Genomic DNA, 24,999 nt, shown 5'->3' with positions numbered 1-24,999 from the left:
TGTGATGCCGTCAGCTTTCTTTGTATAATATTGCTTTAGCTATTTGAGGTCTCCAGTGTTTCCATATGAAGTTCAGCATCATTTTTTTATCCTTGGTATTTGATAGGAATTGCATTGAATCTGTAAATTGTCTTTGGAAGAATGGACATTTTGGTGATTCTTCTAATCCATGAACATTGCAGATTTTTCCATTTTTGGTATCTTCTATTTCTTTAATAATTTGTAATTCTCATAGAGATCCTTGACATCCTTGGTTAAATTTATTCCAAGGTATGATTTTTTTGCAGCTATTATGAATGGAATTGATCTTGAAAGTTCTTTCTCAGCCATGGCTTTGTGTATTCAAAGGCTGTTGATTTTTCTGAATTGACTTTATATCCTGCTACTTTACCAAATTTTTCTGTGAGGTCCAATAGTCTTTTAGTGGAGTCTTTTGGATTCTCTATATAGAATAATGTCATGTGCAAATAGGAGTAATTTGACTTCCTTCTTCCCATTTTGTATCCCTTTGACTTATTTTTCTTGCATAATGGCTCTGGCTAAAACTTCCATGAATGTTTTAAACAGAAATGTTGAGAGTAGGCATCCTTGTCTGGTTCCATATCTCAGTGGGAATGGTTCCAACTTTTCTCATTCAATAGGATGCTGGCTGTGGGTTTGCATAAATTGCCTTGATTGTATTGAGGAATGTTGATTCTTTACCCAATTTTCTTAGAGTATTCATCATGAAAGGATGTTGTATTTTATCCAATGGCTTCTCTGCAGCTATTGAGATAATCACATGGTTTTTGTTATTCAGGTTGATAACGTGATGTTTGACATTGTTTGCTTTGTGAATGTTGACCTATTCCTGCATACCAGGGATAAATCCCACTTGGTCCAGCTGAGTGATCTTTCTGATGTGTTGTTGGATTCAATTGGCTAGAACTTTTTTGAGGATTTTTGTGTCTATGTTCATCAGGGAAATTGGTCTGTAGTTCTTTTTCTGTTGCATCTTTTTCAGGTTTATGAATTAAGGCGATGCTGGCTTCACAGAATGAATTTGGGAGGATTCTCTCCCTTTAAATTGTTTTTGAATAGCTTGAGAAGGATTGGACCTTCTTCAAATTCCTGTTAGAATTCAGCAGTTAAGCCATCCAGTCATGGGCTATTCTTTGTCGGAAGGGTCTTTATTACTGATTCAGTTTCTGTCTTGGTAATGATTTCTTAATGTTGTTTTACTGTGTGGCACTTTATGTGTCTCTACTTTTGTTTTTTTTTTCTGCTAGTTTTTGTTGGATTTAGGTTCTTTTTGCTTGTTCTTAACTATGTACATTGAATTGAATTCAGATATTTGTTTTTATTGTAGTTGCTTATAGGTATAAATTTTCTTCTAGGCCCTGATTTCACAGGTGATTGTATTTTGTTCTCATTGCAATTAAAATTCTAAGTGTTTTGCAATCTCTTTTTGACATCTTTGTTAACCTACTGTGTGTATGTGTGTATGTGCACTTCCATACCTGTGGCAAGCAAGATGTATTTAAGTCAGGATGCTCTTTCCACAGAGATCAGAAGGGGCCTTCAAGAGAGGAAAATTCTGGAAATGACAGACGGGGTCCTTTAAGTACAATTGAGTTGAGGTACAGGATTTCAGGTAACAGATGGTAAGGGCCCAACTCAACAGAAGCCTGGAAATGCAGTCCCCTATAGACTGCTCATGATAAAATACAAAAGCCGTCAGAAGTGTACGATAGTAAACTTATTTATATTCTCATGATAAAGCTAGAGACCCAGAAGCATGGAATTGGCACTTTTGTCTTGCTAACGGCAGCTTCTCAGCAGAATAATGCATCTTGTCCATGCTTAAAGGGACATCCTCTTTCCCCATTTCAGTGGGGAACTGACCTAACTGCCTGTTCTTTCAAATACCTCCTCACATTACCACCCCCCCACCAGAAGAATGGACCCTAACAGCAGTGTTAGGGATATGGGGACTGCTACCATACTGATGGCTTCATGCTAAAATGGGACATCCTTAAGGGACAGAAGGGCATCCTTCTGAGTGTTGATCTAAGGTCCCCACTAGAAGGCAGATTGCCTCAGGGGTGTCATCTGGAGCACTTCCTACTGTTTGATTCTGGTTGTTTAGTCCTGGATAAAACAAAGCATGTAAGGGAATTACTATCTCTCCCCTACTTCATGTTGACGTTCTGAATTGCTCCAATTGAGAATGTCAACATTTGTGAATTCCAGGAATCTACCTAGAAGCATCAAGGTCAAAGACTAAGTGTTAGAGCTGAAGACATACTCTGATGTGGGATGGGGGTGTGCTCATTGGCATCTTATGGAGATGGGCAGATATGTTTCCCAAATCTTTTTTTTTTTACAATTTGAATATAAAATATCTCAATTTGGATGTCTTTGAGGTTTATTCTGCCATGGATTTCTCATGCATCTTGGAGGTATAGGCTCAAGCTTTTCCTCAGATAGTGTTTATGTCATGTCATTATTGTTTCTGCTTTTTTTTTTTTTTTTGACAGGCAGAGTTAGAGACAGAGAGAAAGGTCTTCCTTCCATTGATTCACCCCCCAAATGGCTGCTATGGCCAGTGCACTGTGGCGATTCGGAGCCAGGAGCCAGGTGCTTCCTCCTGGTCTCTCATGCAGGTGCAGGGCCCAAGCACTTGGGCCATCTTCCACTGCCTTCCCAGGCCACATCAGAGAGCTGGACTGGAAGAGGAGCAACCAGGACAGAATCTAGTGCCCCAACTGGGACTAGAACCGGGGTTCTGGCGCCACAGGTGGAAGATTAGTCTAGTGAGCTGTGGCACCGGCCTGTTTCTGCTTCTTAAAGTCTCCTTTTCTTATGCAGCTTATCTTGTACAAGTCATGGTATATTTGATACAGTTTCACTGTTTTTAAACTCTGTTCTTCATTATTTTTCCTCTGTTCCTTGCACTGGGACATCTCAATTATCTGGCATTCAGGCTCACTATTCTTCATCACACTCAAATCAACTTTTAAGCATTTATTGTGATTTTTTTTTCATTTCAGCTATGTTTGCAGCTCTATAAATTGTTTGCTTCTTGTTTAAAATTTGCTTCTTTGAAGACATTCTCATTTTGTTCATGTGTGGTTTTCCCAATTTGCTCATTTGCTCTAGATGTTTATGATTTGATTTTTTTGCACAAAATAAAATTGACTTGTTTTTGTCCTTGTAGAATATTTCTATGTTTTCATTTTCTTCTTGCAAGAGAGACTTGCTTTCATGTTTCTTTGTATGGCACACAATTTCTTATGCAAGACATACAGCTCTTGTCATCTCTGCCCCAACCCCACCTCAGGTTCATTGTTCCCGTTTTTTGTGTGGCCTATGTGTTCATTTTCTTCTATCATCTCTTTTGGAATGTCTGTCTTATGTTTTCTGTGTCTACTGAAGTGTTCAGTTTCTGTTCCTAAAATTCTTTAAGTCAAAGGAAACTGAGGAAAAGAAAATCCTTTTTCAGTCCTGCAGATTGACTCCATGTTGCTCCACTCCTTCAGTGCTTTTCAGCAACTTGTCCTCTGTGCCACACTCAACACCTCCTGTGTGCATCCTGCACATCAGCCAGAGCTGAAATCTTGGGACACTTCTCTCATCTCCTGTGCACACAGCCCACCTCGCAGATGTGATGATGTCCGTGATTACAAGGCATACACAAGAAGTTTAAATGTCCTGTTATCCCAAGTAGCTCCTGACCCGTCCCCTCACTTACCCCTCTTCAGAGTATCTGTGGCTCATCCCATCTGATCTCTGGTCCCTCGGCCTTCTGGGGCCAATGCTGTGCCTTTATGGACTTTCTGCAAATGTCGCCTGAGAAGCTATCACATCCTTGGAAAGGCTTCAAGCTGGGCACACCAGAGGCAAGCAGCCTCCGTGCCACACCTCAGAGACCTTCTCACAGTCCAGTGGAGAAGTGTGGTCTTTGAGACTGATGTCAGAATTGCCCCTTCTGGTCTCGGAAGCTTGCGTCAGGAGTTTGTATTGCTGCCATTAGCACTGCTGCTCACCTGAGAATGGAACATGGGGCAGGGATTTAAACTGCAGCAGCGCTTTCTTAAAGCTGCAGCTTTCTGTGTGAACCCTTCCCCTGACAGCTGTAAGGTGGTAAATCCATCCCAGGTTCCGGAAACTTGATTCCTGTGGATTTTCTAGGTTTTGTTGCTGCTGGGGCACAATGGAACACTAGATCTCCCTGCTTGGGAATTTTTAGTGATGTTACCATGAATGTACTTTTGATTACGAAAATGGGTCTAACACGTGTGGCTGAGGTCATTCAGATGAGTGCAATGTGATGTCTGTTTTCACCCAAAGACTCCTTAACCCCTAGAAATGCATCATTAGTAAAAGATGGGCATTCCGCAATGAGAATTCCTGGCCAGGTGACCCAGAGGCTCTGTGGCTATTGGGCAAAACATTTTTGTTTAGGAAACAAACTATTTTGAGCAGATCAGCCTGTCAGATGAATACAGGCCTTCCATTCCAAAAATTCTATCACTCTATTTCCAAAGTCTTTTCGGAATTTCCAAAGCATGTTAAACTGAATTGCATTTCTCCTCAGACACAAATTCATGTTGAAGCTCAACTTCCCAGGATTTCAAATGTAAAGATATTAGGCATTAGTAGAGCTGTTGAATTAAAATGAGATCGTTCAGGTGGGCCATAATCCAGCTGGAGTGTTCACTGAAGAAGGGAATATTAGGACATACACAGAATCAGCAGGGAGCTTTGTGCACTGACAGCAAGCCAGGTGAGGACAGTGTGAGGAGGCAGCCATCTGCAAACCAGGAGAGAGGCCAGAAGACATGATAGTAGCCCTTAGTGTGGTCTCTGTAACCCTTCCTCCAGAACTGTAAGGAATAACCTCTTCTTTTACTTCGTTATCTGTGGAATTCTGTGAGTTCCCTAGAAAATTCATAAGGGCATTTCCTCTATCAACATGTTTCCCATTTGGTCTAAAACATTCACAATGTGCCCCTCATCTCACTGTGATGATTTTGGTTCTTAAACTTTGATTCTGATTGAAAGGCAGAATCGCACAGAGATTTTCCGGTAACCAGCTCACTCCCCAGGTGGCTCCAATAGCCCAGGCTGGCTCAGACTGAGGGACTGAAACCCAGAGACAGTGGCTTCATTCAGGCCTCCCACGTGGATTTCATTCAGAAATCACGATTCTAGCTGGGGTGAGGTGAAACTTCATTGTGGTTTTGATTTTCATTTCCCTCATGGCTAGTGATCTTGAGCATTTTTTTTTTTTTGACAGGCAGAGTGGACAGTGAGAGAGAGACAGAGTAAGGTCTTCCTTTTTCGTTGGTTCACCCTCCAATGGCCGCCGCGGCCACGCGCTGCAGCCAGCGCACCATGCTGATCCGATGGCAGGAGCCAGGTACTTATCCTGGTCTCCCATGGGGTGCAGGGCCCAAGGACTTGGGCCATCCTCCACTGTACTCCCTGGCCGTAGCAGAGAGCTGGCCTGGAAGAAGGGCAACCGGGACAGAATCTGGCACCCTGACCAGGACTAGAACCCGGTGTGCCGGCGCTGCAAGGCAGAGGATTAGCCTAGTGAGCCGTGGCACTGGCAATCCTGAGCATTTTTCCATGAGTCTGTCGGCTGTGGGGAGCAACTGGGAGCAACTCGGACTAGACTAAGTTACTGGAATTAAGACTTATTCTATGCATCTGCTCTCCCACAATATGGCGCTGGGAGAGGAGGAAACAGCTTCTACACAGCTGCCTCCAGTTCAACCAATAAACAGCAGGACCTGCTCCTGACTGGAGGAGAGCAGCGTACTCGGCGTTGTGGGTAGCAGAGTTGGGATTGGTGGAAGAGGACTATAAAGGAGGAGAGAGACAATATGCACCAGGAACATCTAAAGGGAACATCTGAAGGAACACCTGTGCAGCCCCCGAGAGAGCCGGCCGGTGGTGTGCCGCTCCCCCGCGGAAGTGGGGAATGTGGCAGGGGGAACCGCCCTTCCATGGAGGTGGAAGGGTCGGTAGCCAACCCGGGAAGAACCAGCAGCAAACCCGGGGAGGGCCGAGCAGACAAAAGAACAGCGCAGGGTCCAGTGTCGTTCCTCCACGAAGAGGGGGAGCAACAGTCGGCCATTTGGATTTTGTCTTTTGAAAAAATATTTCAGTCCTTTGCCAATTTCTTAACTGGGTTGTTTTGTGGAGTTTCTAGATCTCTTTATATGTCCTGGTTATTCCTCTAGTTTCGCAGGTGCACCATCCCCCACAAGTCTCCAAGCCTGGTTCTCTCTAGGCTTTCCCTGCAGCTTTATCGCCAGTGGCTTGGTCTGCTGTAGTCTGGTCTTGCCTCACTCTCCAATGCTGGTGCAGAACTCCCGGCTGTTGGGGTCCTGAGATGTGGGCATCTTCGCCCTCCACATAGGTCCACTGTGTCCCTCTAATTTGTGTAGAGATTTCTCTGCAATTTTCTCCCTAACTCTTCCCTGAGACTGCACTCCCTCCACTTTTTAAAAACTATCTCTGCTAGGGGTTGGCGCTGTGGCTCACCTACAGCGCCAACATCCCATATGGGCGCCGGGTTCTAGTCCCAGTTGCTCCTCTTCCAGTCCAGCTCTGCTCTGAATTCCCAAGTCATCCTTTGGTAAATATTGTCAGTTTTGGAGACAAACTACTGTTTAAGTGCCAGTGTGGAAGGGCATGTACTTAAAGGGAGTGAAAGAATAGGAGATTGGCTGGTGCCATAGCTCTCTAGGCATATCCTTTGCCTGTGGCACCAGTACTCCGGGTTCTAGTCTCAGTTGGGGCACCGGTTCTGTCCCAGTTGCTCCTCTTCCAGTCTAGCACTCTGCTGTGGCCCAGGGAAGGCAGTGGAGGATGGCCCAAGTGCTTGGGCCCTGCACCCGATTGAGAGACCAGGAGGAAGCATCTTGCTCCTGGCTTCCTGGCACAGCGTGCTGGCCATAGCAGCCATTTAGGGGGTGAACCAACGGTAAAGGAAGACCTTTCTCTCTGTCTCTCTCTCTCTCACTGTCTAACTCTGCCTGTCAAAAAAAAAAAAAATAGGAGGCACTCAGGAGAACGACTGTTACCCACAGGATGAGAAGGGTGAAGTGTAACGAGTCACGGTCAAGCTCAGACCTTGTCTGGTACTGAGAGGATCTCGGACACATCTCTGTTGGAGAGCTGAAGGATGCCATGTGCAACCTGGATGTGTGTCTGGAAAAAGATGAATTGTTCCAGTTGGGCATAACATAGGATGTCCTGATAACTGCATTCTGTGTGTCTGAGAAAATGTGTATTCTGTACTGCTGAGTGAAATGTGCTCAGCTCTCTATTAGGTCCATTTTGTTTAAAGAGTAGTCCAAGTCCACTATCTTATTGCTTTATTGTCTTGAACATGGGTCCTGTGTTCAATGTGACATATGAGAACCCACTATTACCAGTATATTACTGTCTTTCACCTCTGTCCTCTTGATATTTGCCTCGTACTCAGGAATGTGTACTTAGAATTTTCATATCCTGTTGATGAATTACATATTTATCATGGCTCAGTAACATTCTAAATAACTTTCTACTATCTTTTATTTAAACTACAATCATGATTTTCTATTTTGTTAAAGATAAAACCACCTGTGTCTGAACTTAGGCCATATGAAGGTAGCTTTTTTTCCAATAAGTCTATATAAGATTTTCTAACTTTGTCTTTTGTCAGGCAACATAAAAATTGATCATTCATGTAATCTGATCAGCCCCTTCACGTATTTTCTTTCAAGAGACTCAGTAGTATTCTTTTTTTTTTGTTTATTAACAAAATATCAGATTTCATGTGTTTGTAGGTGCAGTTCTGATAACCGTAGTTCATCCCCCATCTCTCCTCCCATAACCCTCCTCTTTCATCTTTTTTTCCTTTAATTTTTATAAAAACAATTTCAGTATGTAATCACGGGCTTAGTGCACCACGAACCATAATAGTCAACAAGTAAAAAGCAGAAAGACCACAGGTCCACAGCAGTACAAACAAGGGCTAAAAACAACAGTGCAATCGCAAGAGGACCATGTCATTTCAATAGACTTTTGTACTCTAACTTACTACATATAAAAGAAAACCTATGATGTTTGTGTTTCAAGAACTGGATTATTTCAATACACATAATGGTTTCCAGTTGCATTAACTTTTTTAGAAAAGACAAGATGTCACCCCTTTTTTCTATCTGTAGTGTTCTGTCGTGTATATATGCCACATTCACTCTATGCAGTCATCATCTGATGGACATCTGAACTGATTCCATAGCTTAGCTATTGTGAATTGAGCTGTAATGAACGTGGTGGTAGAAATATGTCTCACGTACCAATTTCATCTCATTTGGTCACTTACCAGGAGTGGAATGGCTGGGTCATACATTTGATGTATTTTCATATTTCCAAGGAATTTTCATACTGTGTTCAATAATAATTGTATGGGTTTACATTCCCACCAATAGTGTATTAGGGTACCTGTTCCCCCCACATCTTTGCCAGCATTTTTTTTTTAATTTTTGGATTGTACACATTTTAACTGGGGTGATGTGAAACCTCATTGTGATTATTTGTATTTTCCTGTTGGCTGGTGATCCTGAGGAATTGTTCATGTGTCTATTGATCATTTGTATTTCATGCATTGAAAACTGACTGTTCATGTCGTGTCAGATTTCTTCACTGTATTGTTTTTATTGTTTTGGAGTTTCTTGAACTCTTTACATATCTTGGTTCTTAATCACTTATCAGTTGCATAATTTGCAAACATTTTCTGCCAATCTGTTGGTTGCTTTTTGTTTCCACTGTAGAGATGTTTCACATTCTTGGTTAATTTTATAAGATATTTAAAATATTTCTGGAGCTACTGCTAATTGAATTGATCTTAGAACGTCTTTCACAGCCATGACATTGTATTTGTTATTAAGGCTATTGATTGTCATGTGTTGACTTTATATGCTGGAACTATACCAAGTTGGAGTCCATTGATCCTGTATACAGAATCATGATGTCTGCAAACAGGGATGATTTGATTTCCTCCAATTCTAATCTCTATCTATTTGAATTGATTTTCTTGCCTATGGCTGTGGCTAACAGCTCCAGAAGTATACAGAATAGCAGATGTAAGAGTGGGCATCTTTGTCTGCTTCCAAATCTTAGTGGAGATACTTGCAACATTTCCCACTCAATATGATGATGGTTGTGTGTTTGTCATATATTGCTTTGATTGAGTTGAGGTATGTTCCTTCTATAACCAAATTGCTTAAGATTTTTGTCATGAAAAGATGTTATACTTCATCAAGTGCTTTATCACACCTGCTGATATAATTATATGGTATTTATTCTTCAGTCTGTCCATGTGACACATCACATTTATTCATTTGCATGTGTTGAAACAAACCTACATACCAGGGAAAAAATCACACGTGGTTTATGTGAATAAGCTTTCTGATGTGTTGTTCAATTGGATTAGCTAGAATTTTTTTTGAGGACTTTTGCATCTGTGTTAATCAGGATATTGGTCTGTAGTTCTCTCTCCTGTATCTTTTTCTGGTTTTGTAATTAAGGTGATACTGTCCTCAAAGAAGGAGTTTGGGAGTACCCCTTCCCTTTCAATTGTTTGGAATAGTTTGAGAAGCATTTGTAGTGGGAGTTGGGAATAGGGTGAGTGGTTGAATGCTCAGGTGTACCAGCCAATATTTAATTTTTAAACATCTATTTTAAATACTTCCACAAAGTGAATATTAGAACAGTACACACTTTGAATATTTAATATTTAAATAATCAAATATATAAATATATAAATATTAAATATTTAAATATTATAGGAAATATAATGTATATTATATGTATATTGTAACTCTCTCGAGAGAATCACAGTAATGTCAAATAATAGACAATATAATCAAGTTTACTCTATTAAACAATGAAGTAAAGTAATTTACATAAAGTAAATTGATTGAACAGTTACAATGGAGTCAGAGCAAAACCCTTCCAGCCCAAGCCCCATCTTTGCAAAAGATAAATACAATTTCTGCTGCTTCTGGAATAATGAAGGATAGAATTGAAAGGGAGAGAATGATCCTACGGGGCAAGCAGGATGCACAGCAGACTCATGGAATGGCAAATGCTCTAAACAGCACTCCAGCCTCAGAATCCACCCTTGGGGCATTTGGATCTGGCTAAAAGGCCCATGAGAGTCTCGCAAGCATGGAAAGCCAAGACACTGGCAAAAATGACCTGAATGAAAGATCTCGGTGAGAGAGATCCCAGCAGAAAGAACGGGCCATCAAAGAAGGAGGCGCCTTTCTCTGAAGGGAGGAAGGAACCTCCACTGTGATACGGCCTTGACTACATAAGATCAGAGTTGGTGAACTCAAGAGGCTTCCATAGCACCGACAGTTCGTGATTATTGACATCATAAATAAGAGTGTCAATTGTTAAATCAATAACGGGGGCTGGCGCCGCAGCTCACTAGGCTAATCCTCCGCCTAGCGGCGCCGGCACACTGGGTTCTAGTCCCGGTCGGGGCGCCGGATTCTGTCCTGGTTGCCCCTCTTCCAGGCCAGCCCTCTGCTGTGGCCAGGGAGTGCAGTGGAGGATGGCCCAGGTGCTTGGGCCCTGCACCCCATGGGAGACCAGGAAAAGCACCTGGCTCCTGGCTCCTGCCTTCAGATCAGCGCGGTGCGCTGGCCGCAGCGCGCCAGCAGCGGCGGCCATTGGAGGGTGAACCAACAGCAAAGGAAGACCTTTCTCTCTGTCTCTCTCTCTCACTGTCCACTCTGCCTGTCAAAAAAAAAAAAACCAATAACGGGAGTCACTGTGCACCTGCTCCCCATGTAGGATCTCTGTCCTTAATATGTTGTACTATGAGAATTAACGGTAAAACTACTAGTCGACCAATACTCTATTTTGTGTGGCTGTGTGGGTGCAGTCTGTTGAAATCTTTACTTAGTATATACTAAGTTGATCATCTTCATATAAAGATAATTGAAAATGAATCTCAAAGAATGGGATGGGAGAGGGAGTGGGAGATGGGATGGTTGCAAGTGGGAGGGAGGTTATGGGGGAAAAAGCCACAACAATGCAAAAGTTGTACTTTTTCTTTTTTTATTTAATAAATATAAATTTACAAACAATTTCTGTTGCTTCTGGATCATGTCCAGATTGCAGATTTGGTAGCAGAATTTAGGGACAGAAATTATGCCCCTCCTTTGGGTATACCTTTTCTGTAGTTCTTCTTGTAGCAGCTGGCATCTGGTAGACACTCAAAGTATCAATGTATTTTAAAAAGCATTTAGAATTAAATTTTAAAGTATTTTTCATTTTGATAAGATTTTTGATATTCATAAAATGGAATGTATCAATGGCCTCAGAAGGGCCAATCTTAGCTGTAGACTGCAGCATTACCTTTGTTAACTTCTTCTACTGGATAACATTGTCTGCTCAGAACTTATTTGAAAATCTCTACTTTGTTGCCAGAAGACTTGGCTGCAAAGAGATAATAAGAGTGAATAAGCTAGACATAGAACGATAAATACTACATTTTCTCCCTTATAGATAGGAGCTTAAATTTTAAAAGACAAAAAGTATGATTCCAAAATAAATAAGAAAATGTCAATGTATATTAGTATTTCTGTAAATATTTTGGAGCTGGTGCTATAGCACAGCAGTTAAAGTCACCTCCTACAGTGCTGGCATCTCACACAGGCACTGGTTCAAGTCCTGGATGTTCCCCTTCGGATCCAGATCTCTGCTGTGGAAAGCAGTAGAAGATGGCCCAAGTACTTGGGACCCTGCACCCACATGGAAAATCCAGAAGAAGCTCCTGGCTTTGGATTGGCCCAGCTCTAGCCATTGCTTTCATTTGAGGGGTGAACCAGCGGTGGGAAGACCTCTCTCTCTTCCTCTGCCTCTCTGTAACTGTGCCTTTCAAATACTGAAGACCAGGATAACTTTGGGAAATGGAGTTGTTGTACTGAAAGCATTCCTCAGAGTAGAGAGGAAACAGTAAAGTTAACACCACTGTGAAAACAAGGTTCACCATTATCCTCCTCTCCCCCACCTAGGTGAGAGGATGGTCACAAGAGGACGGTTTTGAAGGTGTCCATCCTTTCTTGGAAGCTTCTGGCTGAGGAAAGGGGATCAGTGAGACACAGCTAAAGAAACCTTGATTTTCAAGACTCCGTAAGAGCCTGGCAATTCTACAACCTGAGAGCAAAAGTTCTTACACTGCACTTAAGTGGGAAACAAGAACCCTCAAACCATGATAGGCTTTTTCTTTCTAAAACAGGCGCCATTTAAAGATATCTAAGGATACTGCCATTTAGTGTCTTGCTTGGATTCTGGGACATACGACTAAGAACCTATGCTCCTCTCCCCACTCCCCTTCACAAACCTAATTCCAGACACTTTACCACAAAGCTAGCCTGCCAAATGTGGTGAGGTTGAGGCCTTGAGGGCAGATCATGAAGACACAGGACTAAGAGGGTAAATACTGCACCAGATGCTTCATTCAGGAAGTGCCTCCCAGCATGGTGCCATGAAGATATGAGAGGGAGAGGCCCCAACCAGATCAGAATAGGACCAGGCCCTCCTGAGGAACAAGGGGAAAGCAGAGAGGGGCTCTCTTTAGCAACAAGGGGTAGAGAACCTGGAATAAAGTGTTCAGTAAACACCAGTGGTTGAAGATCTTTACATCAATAGCATTGATTGATTAGTATTTAACAGATGCCAGATGCAGAATAACTAATGTGGAGACAGCTAAAACATGCTAAATTGGATTATATTCATCCATTGGCTACGTGAACACTGACTTCAGTGCCAGTGGTCTTTGAGATAATCCCAAGCATAATGTGAAAAATTAAACACCATGAGGTCCATTTTACAACAATGCCCAAAGGCTATTGTTGATTCTCCTATATACCAGCAAGGATTACAGGAAGACTTTTAAACAGTACATCCCTAAGAAAAAAAGTCATTTCTACATATTAAAGAATCACTATGGTGAGGCCGGCACTGTGTCACAGTGGGTTTAAAGCCTTGGCCTGGGGCCAGCGCCATGGCTCACTTGGTTAATCCTCTGCCTGCAGCGTTGGCATCCCATATGGGCACCGGTTCTAGTCCCGGTTGCTCCTCTTCCAATCCAGCTCTCTGCTGTGGCCCAGGAAGGCAGTGGAGGATGGCCCAAGTGCTTGGGCCCCTGCACCCACCTGGGAGACCAGGAGGAAGCACCTGGCTCCTGGCTTCAGATCGGCATAGTTCCAGCTATAGCAGCCATTTGGGGGGTGAACCAATGGGAGGAAGACCTTTCTCTTTAACTCAAAAAAAAAAAAAAAAAAAAAAAAACCTGGCCTGAAGTTTCAGCATCCCATATGGTTCAAGTCCCAGCTGCTCCTCTTCTGATCCAGCTCTCTGCTATGGCCCGGGAAGGCAATAGAAGATGGCCCAGGTCCTTGGCCCTTTTGCCCACATGGGAGACCCAAAGGAAGCTCCTGGTTTCTGGCTTCAGATCGGCACAGCTCTGGCCATTGTGGCCATCTGGGGGGTCGGGGGGTGAGACAGCAGATGAAGACCTCTCTGTCTCTACCTATTTCAAATAAATAAAATAAATCATAAAAAAAGGAATCACTATGGTACATTGTATACACCTCCCTGTGTGCCACTCAGATAGCTGGCTGGGGAGTTTTGGATTCCACCCAGGAATACTCTTCTTCTAGGTGTAACAGATTATTCCTAGAAACCAAAGAAACAATCTTCCTTCCCCAGAGAAGCTACTGTATCATTTGCAACTAGATTTGGTTAGACAGGTCCCAGGGGAGCATGAAAAATTTAGCTCCTCGATTCCAAGAGTATCTCACTGAAGCTGTGACCATGGATCTAATCTGGGATGAGAACAGACTAGTACATCACCACCACTAGCAGTTCAGCCATCAGACAGAGAGCTTGGACAAACTATTTCAGCACTGTGCAGGGCATTTTGCAAGGAGGGAATCTAATGCCTGGCCAGACCCACAGGCTCAGGCAAGGCTGAAACGTGTTGAGATCTTCGGGTCATCACAGCTCAGGGGTCTACCCAGGTGTGGCTGATGGACATCCAACGTGGAGGAATCAGCTCATTTAAGGAAAAACCAAGGTGTCTTACTGCTCCTACTGATCCCCAAAACAGGTGAGTTAATTTTATTCTGACCACAATTGGCCTCATTGCGGATTACACAGGCACAAATTTCAACTGTGCTCCTGTTCTGCGAGACAAAGCATCTCCCTGTGCTCTACTTTGATTTGTTCTTTGTCTTCTTAGGTGAGTTTGCTTTATCTACCCACCAAGCTTGTGCGTTCAGGGTACACTTCCGTTTCTTTCATCTTTACAAAACCACACTGCCTGACACCTTAGCATAATTCAGATCCTCAAGATTTCTGTGGAAATTAACCAGAAATGCCAATGTAAGTAGACACAACAGAATGCAGAAATCTCCATGTATGCATCTGTTGATCTATGTAACCATCCATTCATCCCTCTATGTATCTGGCATTTGCCTGTATTGGCAAAGAAAGATGCATTATACAGCTACTGACGCTCCTGAGTCATTTGGGGAGGATCCCAGGGACCAAGATGCCCATGTCCCCATCTGGAGACCCAGGAGAGCCATTCATTCAATTCTAGGACACTATCAGAGTATTGGTCAATTATCTAAGGCATTAAGGTAGGAGGGTCCGCTCCTGCTCACGGACTGAGTAGCCCTTCTGCTCTACTCAAACCTCACCAGGAAGGGCAATTTCCTTGACAAAGTCTATAGATGTTAAACCTAGCCAGAAGTACCCACACAGAAACATCAAATTTATGCCTGGCCAAATGTGTGGGCACTTGGTGGCCCCCTCCAGTCATTACATAAAATCACCTTTCATACTAGGATCAAACATGAAATAAAACACCAGGAGTAAGGCAGGACTTTAGCATTCACAGCCATAACAGTTGATACCCATAGGCAGACAGGAGGAGGAAGGGCTGGAGGGGAGAAGGGGTGAAAAAGGCAGGCTAGGGGAGGGGCTCACTGGAGGACAAGAAGATGGAGAGTTTGGAAACACCAGGAATCAGAAGACAACACAGGGGCTGGCGCTGTACTGCAGCGGCTTAATGCCCTGGCCTGAAGGGCCAGCATCCCTATGGGCACTGGTTCAAGACCCAGCTGCTCCACTTCTGATCCAGCTATGGCCTGGGAAAGCAGAGGAAGATGGCCCAGGTCCTGGAGGAAGCTCCTGGCTTCAGGATCGGCAGAGCTCCAGCCGTTGCAGCCAATTGCAGATGGAAGACCTGTGTGTGTGTGTGTGTGTGTGTGTGTGTGTAAAACTCTTTCAAATAAATAAATCTTCAAAAAAAGAAAAAACACAACAATGTCATAAGGATGAACAGCACTGTGGCATAGCAGGTAAAGCCGCCGCCTGCAGTGCCGGCATCCCATATGGGTGCCAGTTCAAGACCTGGCTGCTCCACTTCCGATCCAGCTCTCTGCTAAGGCCTGGGAAAGCAGTAGAAGCTGACCCAAGTCCTTGGGCCCCTATACCTGCGTGGGAGACTCAGAAGAAGCTCCCGACTCCTGGCTTCAGATCAGCACAGTTCTGGCCATTGTGGCCAACTGGGGAGTGAACCAGCGGATGGAAGACTGACATCTGTCTCTGCCTCTGCCTGCCTCTCTCTCTCTGCCTCTCTCTGCCTTTCCTTCTCTGTGTAACTCAAATACATAATAAATCTTTAATTAAAAAAAAAAGCATCAGCAGAAAGAGTAAAACTTCAGACTGAGCACAGCCCCCTGAAGCGGAGCCCCGAGCTCTAGCTCAGTCCCTCACCCTCACCCTCACCCCATCGTGACCAGCACTGCAACCAGGGCCAAGCTTCCTGAACTCAGGAAGCAGCTAGCAGAGATGTACAGCCATTTCCTAACAACCCTCGCATGTGCACAAAATGTGCTTTCACAGGCATCGCCTCAGTTCCCACAGCAAGGAAACTGCGGTCCCTGCCTTCTTTCATCCCTGGGGGTCTTTGAAGCCCAGGACAGCCCAGGAAACCACAGCCAAGTAATGAAGGCAAGGCCATGCATGTTTGCCTCTTGCAGAACACACACACTCACCACGGGTGGCTCTCCATTGGCTGACAGATGATTCCTAAAGCTTGGTCTGTGTGAGAAACAGCCTCACCCATCCGCTCAAGTGATGGACTCGACTCAGTGAGTGCAACAAGAGCGAGACCCAACTTCCGATCTTGCAACACCTTGTGCCAGCACACCAGGAGAAGGTTCCAGCAAGCTATTTATTTCCTAGCAAGCAGATCCCTCCCCCAGTTCCTCATTGGCTGAGTAACAACAGCGTGACAATCTTCCTGGCATTTGCTTCAGTTGTTTGGCCACAACCTTCCTGGGTCCCTAAAAACTCAGGTGCATGGAATCTACCATTCTTACTTTGAAAATGAACCAAGTGTTTACTTCTCACAGGGAGGAATAGTGAAGAGGAGTTCTTGGGCAAGGCACCTTTGTGCAGAGCAGTGTGTATGAGGGGTGAACAAGGGCTTGTCTAGGAGAAGATATACTATATTGGCTAACACAAATCTGCACTCACGTAGAAAACTCACACTCTCATCTGTGGGAAATCACTAACCTCTCCCACTCCTGAATATGGCCCGGAAAGGGTCTATTGTAAACTGCCTGCATGTCTGTATCCTCCGGCAAATTACAAATGCCCAAACACACCCCCCGACAGTCTTAGCCTAGTACTTCTCCCAGTGGTGGCACAGATTCCCAGAAGTAACTTGGGGGTTTTGCCCCCACATGCTTGAAACAATGGGATTCAGACTCATCTCTGTGCCTTGGTTGTCAGCTTCTAAGCAGCTGTGTTTCCAGCTCCCATTCCATGACAAGCAAAGTCCCGTATCATCCACGCCCACCCACACTCCAACACAGGAGCCCACAAAGAACTGTGGGCTGTGTTTTGGGCCCTTGTGAGACTTGCTGTCTCCCACAGTGCACATCAGGAGGAAGCTGGAATCAGGACTGGACCAGATGTAAACCCAGGAAATCCTATGTGGGATGTGGACACCAGGAGGTGACTTATTGCTGCCCCAGGAATCCACCTTTTACTCCTATAACACTTAAGAGGGAATTACATAAAATTAATTATACACAGGCAAGTTTGTGCACACAAGGCATGACTATGTTATCAATAACAAGAAAAGCAGTATTGGACCAGGGCACACAGGAGCAGAATTTGTGTATGCTATTGTAGGTGGCATTGACTCAACTAAGGGGCTATATATTTAGGATGCTGTATGTGATCTCAGTATCAACATATTTTTGATAATCTTTTAGAGATTTACTTTATTTATTTGAAAGGCAGAGTTACAGGGAGAGAGGGGAAGAGAGGCAGATCTTCTGTCCACTGGTTCACTACCCAAATGGCCTCACGGCTGAAGCTGGCCCCAGCCAAAGTCAAGAGCCAGGAGCCAGGAGCTTCTTCCAGATCTCACATTGGTGCAGGGGCCCAAACACTTGTGCCATCCTCCACTAATTTCCCAGGTGCATTAGCAGGGAGCTGGACTGGAAGTGGAGCAGCCAGGACTTGAACTGGTGCCATATGGGATGCTGGCATCACAGGCAGCAGCATTACCTGCTACATCACAAACACCAGCCCCTAGATAATTTTTGTGTACATGGGGGACAAGTTCAAGGGCATTTAACTAGCTGTGAGCCAAAGCCATACCAAGGGTGCTCGAGGCTGGCCAGGACACCACACGGCCCCTCAGGGCTCAGGCTGTGAGCGCCTCCAGGCAGCAGTGGAGGTCAGGGCACATCAGAATGAACTTTGAAAAACTGATTTGAGGGGCCAGTACCACGGTGTAGCAAGTTAAGCCTCTGTCTGCAGCACCGGCATCCCATATGGGTGCCAGTTCAAATCCCAGCTGCTGCACTTTTGATCCAGCTCCCTGCTGATGCACCTGGGAAAGCAGCAGAGGATGGCCTAAGAAATGGAAATGCAACAAACACAACAATGCACCTCAAGGACCGCAAAAAGCAAGAAAATCCCAGAGTTAGAAGACAGAAATAATATCAGAACTGAAACATGAAATAAATTTTTAAAAAGATGAGTGGATTAGGTTTTTTGAAAAGGTGAACAAAATTTGTATTTTTAAATTTTATTTTGAGATCTGAAACACAATCTTATTTATCTGTTGTTATTAAACCTTAGTTTTGACTGAACTCAGATTTAGCAGTAGACGCTCTCAGAGAAGACAGCCCACATCTCCCGACAATCTGTTCCTGGCGTTTTTCTTTGGCCTCCTCCATTCTCTTGGCCAAGAGTTTAGCATATTCTCCAGCCTCCTCCTAGTTCTTCTTAGTACACTGTTTCTTCAGAGCAATTCACTGGCGTCTGTGTTGCAGGACACGTGGAGTAACGAGACACTGAATCTTGGGTGCTTTGGTCCTAGGTTTCTTAGCTTCTTTGTTTAAGGGCTTTTCTTACAACATACAGGCATACATCATCATCTTTAGAGAAACTGAAAAGTTTACAAATTCTGCTGGCTCTTTTAGGACCCAGGCAACGAGGCACCGTTGTATTAGTCAATCCAGGAATATCTTTCTCTCTCTCTTTTTATTTTATTTTTTTTACAATGACCAAGTTGAGAACACTCAAATTGGCATCAACAATGAAGCCCCGAACTGATTTGAGCTTTCTTTCTCCAGTTCTCCTTGGTCAGTAACAGGAATGCCCCTTACTCAGCAGAAGGTGGACCGCCCATGGGTCAAGACACCTTGCTTCATGGGAAAACCTTGTTTGTCATTCCCACCACTGATCCAGACCACATAACCCTTCCATTCTTCACCCAGAGCGTCAGCAGCAACTTCTGTAGCCATACACTTCTCATAGAAAGTACGAAGTTTACGTTCATTGTACACTTCGATGAGTTTCTGGCAGCCAGTGGCTGGGAAGGAGATATTCAGCTTCATTTTGAAGCAGCTGACCGCTTCGGAGGCTAAATTTTATTTAAGGTATACAAGTTTCATGTATTTCCTATATACAGATCTAGGAACATAGTGATATTCCCCATCCTTCCCTCCCTCCCACCCACGTTCCAACCCTTCTTCCTCCTCCCTCTCCTATTTCCATTAATTTTTACAAAAATCTATTTTCAGTTTACTTTATATTCCTAAGGGTAACTCTACACTAAGAGTTCAGATAGTATGAAGGAAAAAATACTGTTGTGGGGGCTGGTGCTGTGGCACAGCAGGTTAAAGCCCCAGTCTGCATTGCAGGCATCCCGTAAGGGTGCATGTTCAAGTCCTAGCCACTCCACTTCCAACCCGGCTCTCTGCTATGGCCTGGGAAGGCAGTGGAAGATGGCCCAAATCCTTGGGCCCCTGCACCCACGTGGGAGACCTGGAAGAGGCTCCTGCTTTGGATCAGTGCTGCTTCAGCCATTATGGCCAACTGGGGAGTGAACCAGCAGATAGAAGACCTCTCTCTGCCTCTGTCTCTCTGTAACTCTTTCAAATAAATAAAATAAATCTCTAAAAAAATACACTTGAACAAATTTTTAGGTAGACAATAAAAACAGAGAAGACTCAAGTCAATAGCAGACATGAAAATGCGACAATGCATATGATAACACAGAAACATCACTGCCCATTATAGATTGTGAAAACCACATGCCAACAAATTTGAGAACCATTAAGAGAAAGATAAGGGCCGGCGCCACAGCTCACTAGGCTAATCCTCCACCTGTGGCACCGGCACACTGGGTTCTAGTCCCGGTTGGGGCACTGGATTCTGTCCCGTTAGGAATCTAAAACATATTGTCGGGAATCTTCAGGATACTATTAAAAAAACCAACATTCGGGTTCTAGGAGTTCCTGAAGGCATGGAGAGGGAGAAAGGATTAGAAGGCCTTTTTAGTGAGATATTAGCAGAAAATTTCCCAGGTTTGGAGAAGGACAGAGAAATCCTAGTACAGGAAGCTCACAGAACCCCTAATAAACACGACCAAAAGAGATCCTCACCACGACACGTTGTAATTAAACTCTCCACAGTGAAACATAAAGAAAAGGATCCTAAAATGTGCAAGAGAGAAACGTCAGATTACTCTCAGAGGATCTCCAATCAGAATCACAGCTGACTTCTCATCAGAAACTCTACAAGCTAGGAGGGAATGGTGAGATATAGCCCAGGTACTAAGAGAGAAAAACTGCCAGCCCAGAATATTATATCCTGCTAAGCTATCATTTGTGAATGAAGGTGAAATAAAGACTTTTCATAGCAAACAGAAATTGAAAGAATTTGTCACCACTCGTCCAGCCCTGCAAAAGATGCTTAAAGATGTGTTACACACAGAAACACAGAAACACGGTCATCAATATGAAAGAAGATAAAGGAAGGAAACCTCACAGCAAAAGATCACAGGGAATTCAAAGCATATATTAGAACGTATCTTTGGCAAATGGCAGGGCAAAGTTACCACTTTTCATTAGTCACATTGAACGTAAATGGCCTGAACTGTCCAGTTAAAAGACACCGATTGGCTGATTGGGTTAAGGAACAAAACCCATCTATTGGCTGCTTACAAGAAACACATCTTTCCAACAAAGATCCATACAGACTGAAAGTGAAAGGCTGGAAAAAGATATACCATGCCAACAGAAATGAAAAAAGAGCAGGCGTAGCCATCTTAATATCGGACAACATAAACTTTACCACAAAAACTGTTAAGAGAGACAAAGAGGGACACTATATCATGATTAAGGGATCAATACAACAAGAAGATATAACAATTATCAATGTATATGCACCTAACTACAGGGCACCGGTTTATCTAAAAGATTTGTTAAGGGACTTAAAGGGAGACTTAGACCCCAATACAATAGTACTGGGGGACTTCAATACTCCACTCTCAGAAATAGACAGATCAACAGGACAGAAGATCAACAAGGATACAGTAGATTTAAACGACACTATAGCCCAAATGGATCTAACAGATATCTACAGAACTTTCAATCCTACAGCTAAAGATTTTACATTCTTCTCAGCAGTACATGGAACCTTCTCTAGGATTGACCACATACTAGGTCATAAAGCAAGTCTCAGCAAATTCAAAAGAATTAGAATCATACCATGCAGCTTCTCAGATTATAAAGGAATGAAGTTGGAAATTAGCAACTCAGGAATCCCTAGAGCATACGCAAACACATGGAGATTGAACAACATGCTCCTGAATGAACAATGGGTCATAGAAGAAATTAAAAGAGAAATCAAAAATTTTCTGGAAGTAAATGAGGATAACAGCACAACATACCAAAACTTATGGGACGCAGCAAAAGCAGTGTTAAGAGGAAAGATTATATCAATAGGTGCCTACATCAAGAAATTGGAAAGGCACCAAATAGATGAGCTTTCAATTCACCTCAAGGATCTAGAAAACCTACAGCAAACCAGACCCAAATCTAGTAGGAGAAGAGAAATAATTAAAATCAGAGAAGAAATCAAGAGGATTGAATCAAAAGAAAAAAAAAACATTACAAAAAATCAGCCAAACGAAGAGCTGGTTTTTTGAAAAAATAAACAAAATTGACACCCCATTGGCCCAACTAACTAAAAAAAGAAGAGAAAAGACCCAAATCAATAAAATCAGAGATGAAAAAGGAAACGTAACAACAGACACCACAAATAAAAAGAATCATCAGAAATTATTACAAGGACTTGTATGCCAGCAAACAGGGAAACCTATCAGAAATGGATAGATAACTGGACACATGCAACCTACCTAAATTGAACCAGGAAGACATCGAAAACCTAAACAGACCCATAACTGAGACAGAAATTGAAACAGTAATAAAGGCCCTCCCAACAAAGAAAAGCCCAGGACCAGGTGGATTCACTGCTGAATTCTACCAGACATTTAAAGAAGAACTAACTCCAATTCTTCTCAACCAATCCAAACAATCAAAAAAGAGGGAATCCTCCCAAATTCTTTCTATGAAGCCAGCATCACCTTAATTCCTAACCCGGAAAAAGATGCAGCATTGAAAGAGAATTACAGACCAATATCCCTGATGAACATAGATGCAAAAATCCTGAATAAAATTCTGGCCAATAGAATGCAACAACACATCAGAAAGATCATCCACCTAGACCAAGTGGGATTTATCCCTGGTATGCAGGGATGGTTTAATGTGCGCAAGACAATCAATGTGATACACCACATTAACAGACTGCAGAAGAAAAACCATATGATTCTCTCAATAGATGCCGAGAAAGCATTTGATAAAATACAACACCCGTTCATGATGTAAACTCTAAGCAAACTGGGTTTGGAAGGAACATTCCTCAATACAATCAAAGCAATCTATGAAAAACCCACGGCCAACATCCTATTGAATGGGGAAAAGTTGGAATCATTTCCACTGAGATCTGGTACCAGACAGGGATGCCCACTCTCACCACTGCTATTCAATATAGTTCTGGAGGTTCTAGCCAGAGCTATTAGGCAAGAAAAAGAAATTAAAGGGATACAAATTGGGAAGGAAGAACTCAAACTATCCCTCTTTGCAGATGATATGATTCTTTCTTTAGGGGACCCAAAGAACTCTACTAAGAGACTATTGGAACTCATAGAAGAGTTTGGCAAAGTAGCAGGGTATAAAATCAATGCACAAAAATCAACAGCATTTGTATACACAGGCAATGCCATGGCTGAGAAAGAACTTCTAAGATCAATCCCATTCACAATAGCTACAAAAACAATCAAATACCTTGGAATAAACTTAACCAAGGACGTTAAAGATCTCTATGATGAAAATTACAAAACCTTAAAGAAAGAAATAGAAGAGGATACCAAAAAATGGAAAAATCTTCCATGCTCATGGATTGGAAGAATCAACGTCATCAAAATGTCCATTCTCCCAAAAGCAATTTATAGATTCAATGCAATACCAATCAAGATACCAAAGACATTCTTCTCAGATCTAGAAAAAATGATGCTGAAATTTATATGTAGACACAGGAGACCTCGAATAGCTAAAGCAATCTTGTACAACAAAAACAAAGCCGGAGGCATCACAATACCAGATTTCAGGACATACTACAGGGCAGTTGTAATCAAAACAGCATGGTACTGGTACAGAAACAGATGGATAGACCAATGGAAGAGAATTGAAACACCAGAAATGAACCCAAACATCTACAGCCAACTTATATTTGATCAAGGATCCAAAACCTATCCCTGGAGTAAGGACAGTCTATTCAATAAATGGTGCTGGGAAAATTGGATTTCCACGTGCAGAATCATGAAGCAAGACCCCTACCTTTCACCTTACACAAAAATCCACTCAACATGGATTAAAGACTTAAATCTATGACCTGACACCATCAAATATTAGAGAGCATTGGAAAAACCCTGCAAGATATAGGTGCCGATAATGACTTCTTGGAAAACACCCCAGAAGCACAGGCAGTCAAAGGAAAAATTAACATTTGGGATTGCATCAAATTGAGAAGTTTCTGTACTGCAAAAGAAACAGTCAGGAGAGTGAAGAGACAACCGACAGAATGGGAAACTATATTTGCAAACTATGCAACTGATAGAGGGTTGATAACCAGAATCTACAAAGAAATCAAGAAACTCCACAACATCAAAACAAACAACCCACTTAAGAGATGGTCCAAGCACCTCAATAGACATTTTTCAAAAGAGGAAATCCAAATGGCCAACAGACACATGAAAAAATGTTCAAGATCACTAGCCATCAGGGAAATGCAAATCAAAAGCACAATGAGGTTTCACCTCACCCCAGTTAGAATGGCTCACATTCAGAAATCTACCAACAATAGATGCTGGAGAGGATGTGGGGAAAAAGGGACACTAACCCACTGTTGCAGGGAATGCAAACTGGTAAAGCCACTATGGAAGTCAGTTTGGAGATTCCTCCGAAACCTGAAGATAACCCTACCATTCAACCCAGCCATCCCACTCCTTGGAATTTACCCAAAGGAAATTAAATTGGCAAACAAAAAAGCAGTCTGCACATTAATGTTTATTGCAGCTCAATTCACAATAGCTAAGACCTGGAACCAACCCAAATGCCCATCAACAGTAGACTGGATAAAGAAATTATGGGACATGTACTCTATAGAATACTATACAGCAGTCAAAAACAACGAAACCCAGTCATTTGCAACAAGATGGAGGAATTTGGAACACATCATGCTGAGTGAATTAAGCCAGTCCCAAAGGGACAAATATCATATGTTCTCCCTGATTGGCGACAACTAACTGAGCACCAAAGGGGAAACTTGTTGAAGTGAAATGGACACTGTGAGAAACAGTGACTTGATCAGCTCTTGTTCTGAAGGTTGATGTATTTGTAATACTTTATCCATTTTAGTATTTTTTTGTTCTAGTACCATTGGTTGAACTCTGTAATTAACACACAATTATTCTTAGGAGTTTAAATTTTAACTGACTTGATCAGCCCTCACCCTGACTGTTGATGAGCCGCTTAATATGTTATCCCTCTTAGTATTTTTTTGTTTGTTCTACTTAATACTTTTGGTTGAATACTGTAATCAATACACAATTCTTCTTAAGTGCTGAAACTTAACTGAAAAGTGATCACTGTTAAATATAAGAGTGGGAATAAGAGAGGGAAGAGATGTGCAATTCGGGACATGCTCAAGCTGACTTACCTCAAACAGTAGAGTTAGAAACATACCAGGGGATTCGAATTCAATCCCATTGAGGTGGCATGTACCAATGCCATCTCACTAGTCCCACTGATCAATTTCTGTTCACAATTGATCGTAATGATAGGACTAAGAACCAAAGGGATCACATAAACAAGAATAGTGTCTGCAAATACTAGCTGATAGAATCAAAAAGGGAGAGAATGGTCCAACATGGGAAGTGAGATACACAGCAGACCCATAGAATGGCAAATGTCCTAACAGCACTCTGGCCTCAGA

The 24,999-nt window shown here is 42.9% G+C and overlaps 1 pseudogene; it reads right to left on the bottom strand.

Moving 5' to 3' along the window:
* Positions 1 to 15,116: 15,116 nt before the first annotated feature.
* LOC138844783 (small ribosomal subunit protein eS6-like) lies at positions 15,117 to 19,088 on the bottom strand (annotated as a pseudogene).
* Positions 19,089 to 24,999: the final 5,911 nt, after the last annotated feature.

Source organism: Oryctolagus cuniculus, chromosome 12, assembly GCF_964237555.1.
Source record: "Oryctolagus cuniculus chromosome 12, mOryCun1.1, whole genome shotgun sequence".
NCBI lineage: Eukaryota > Metazoa > Chordata > Mammalia > Lagomorpha > Leporidae > Oryctolagus > Oryctolagus cuniculus.
Note: the sequence above shows the minus strand (reverse complement) of the source record. Positions and strands in the feature narration are given on the sequence as shown.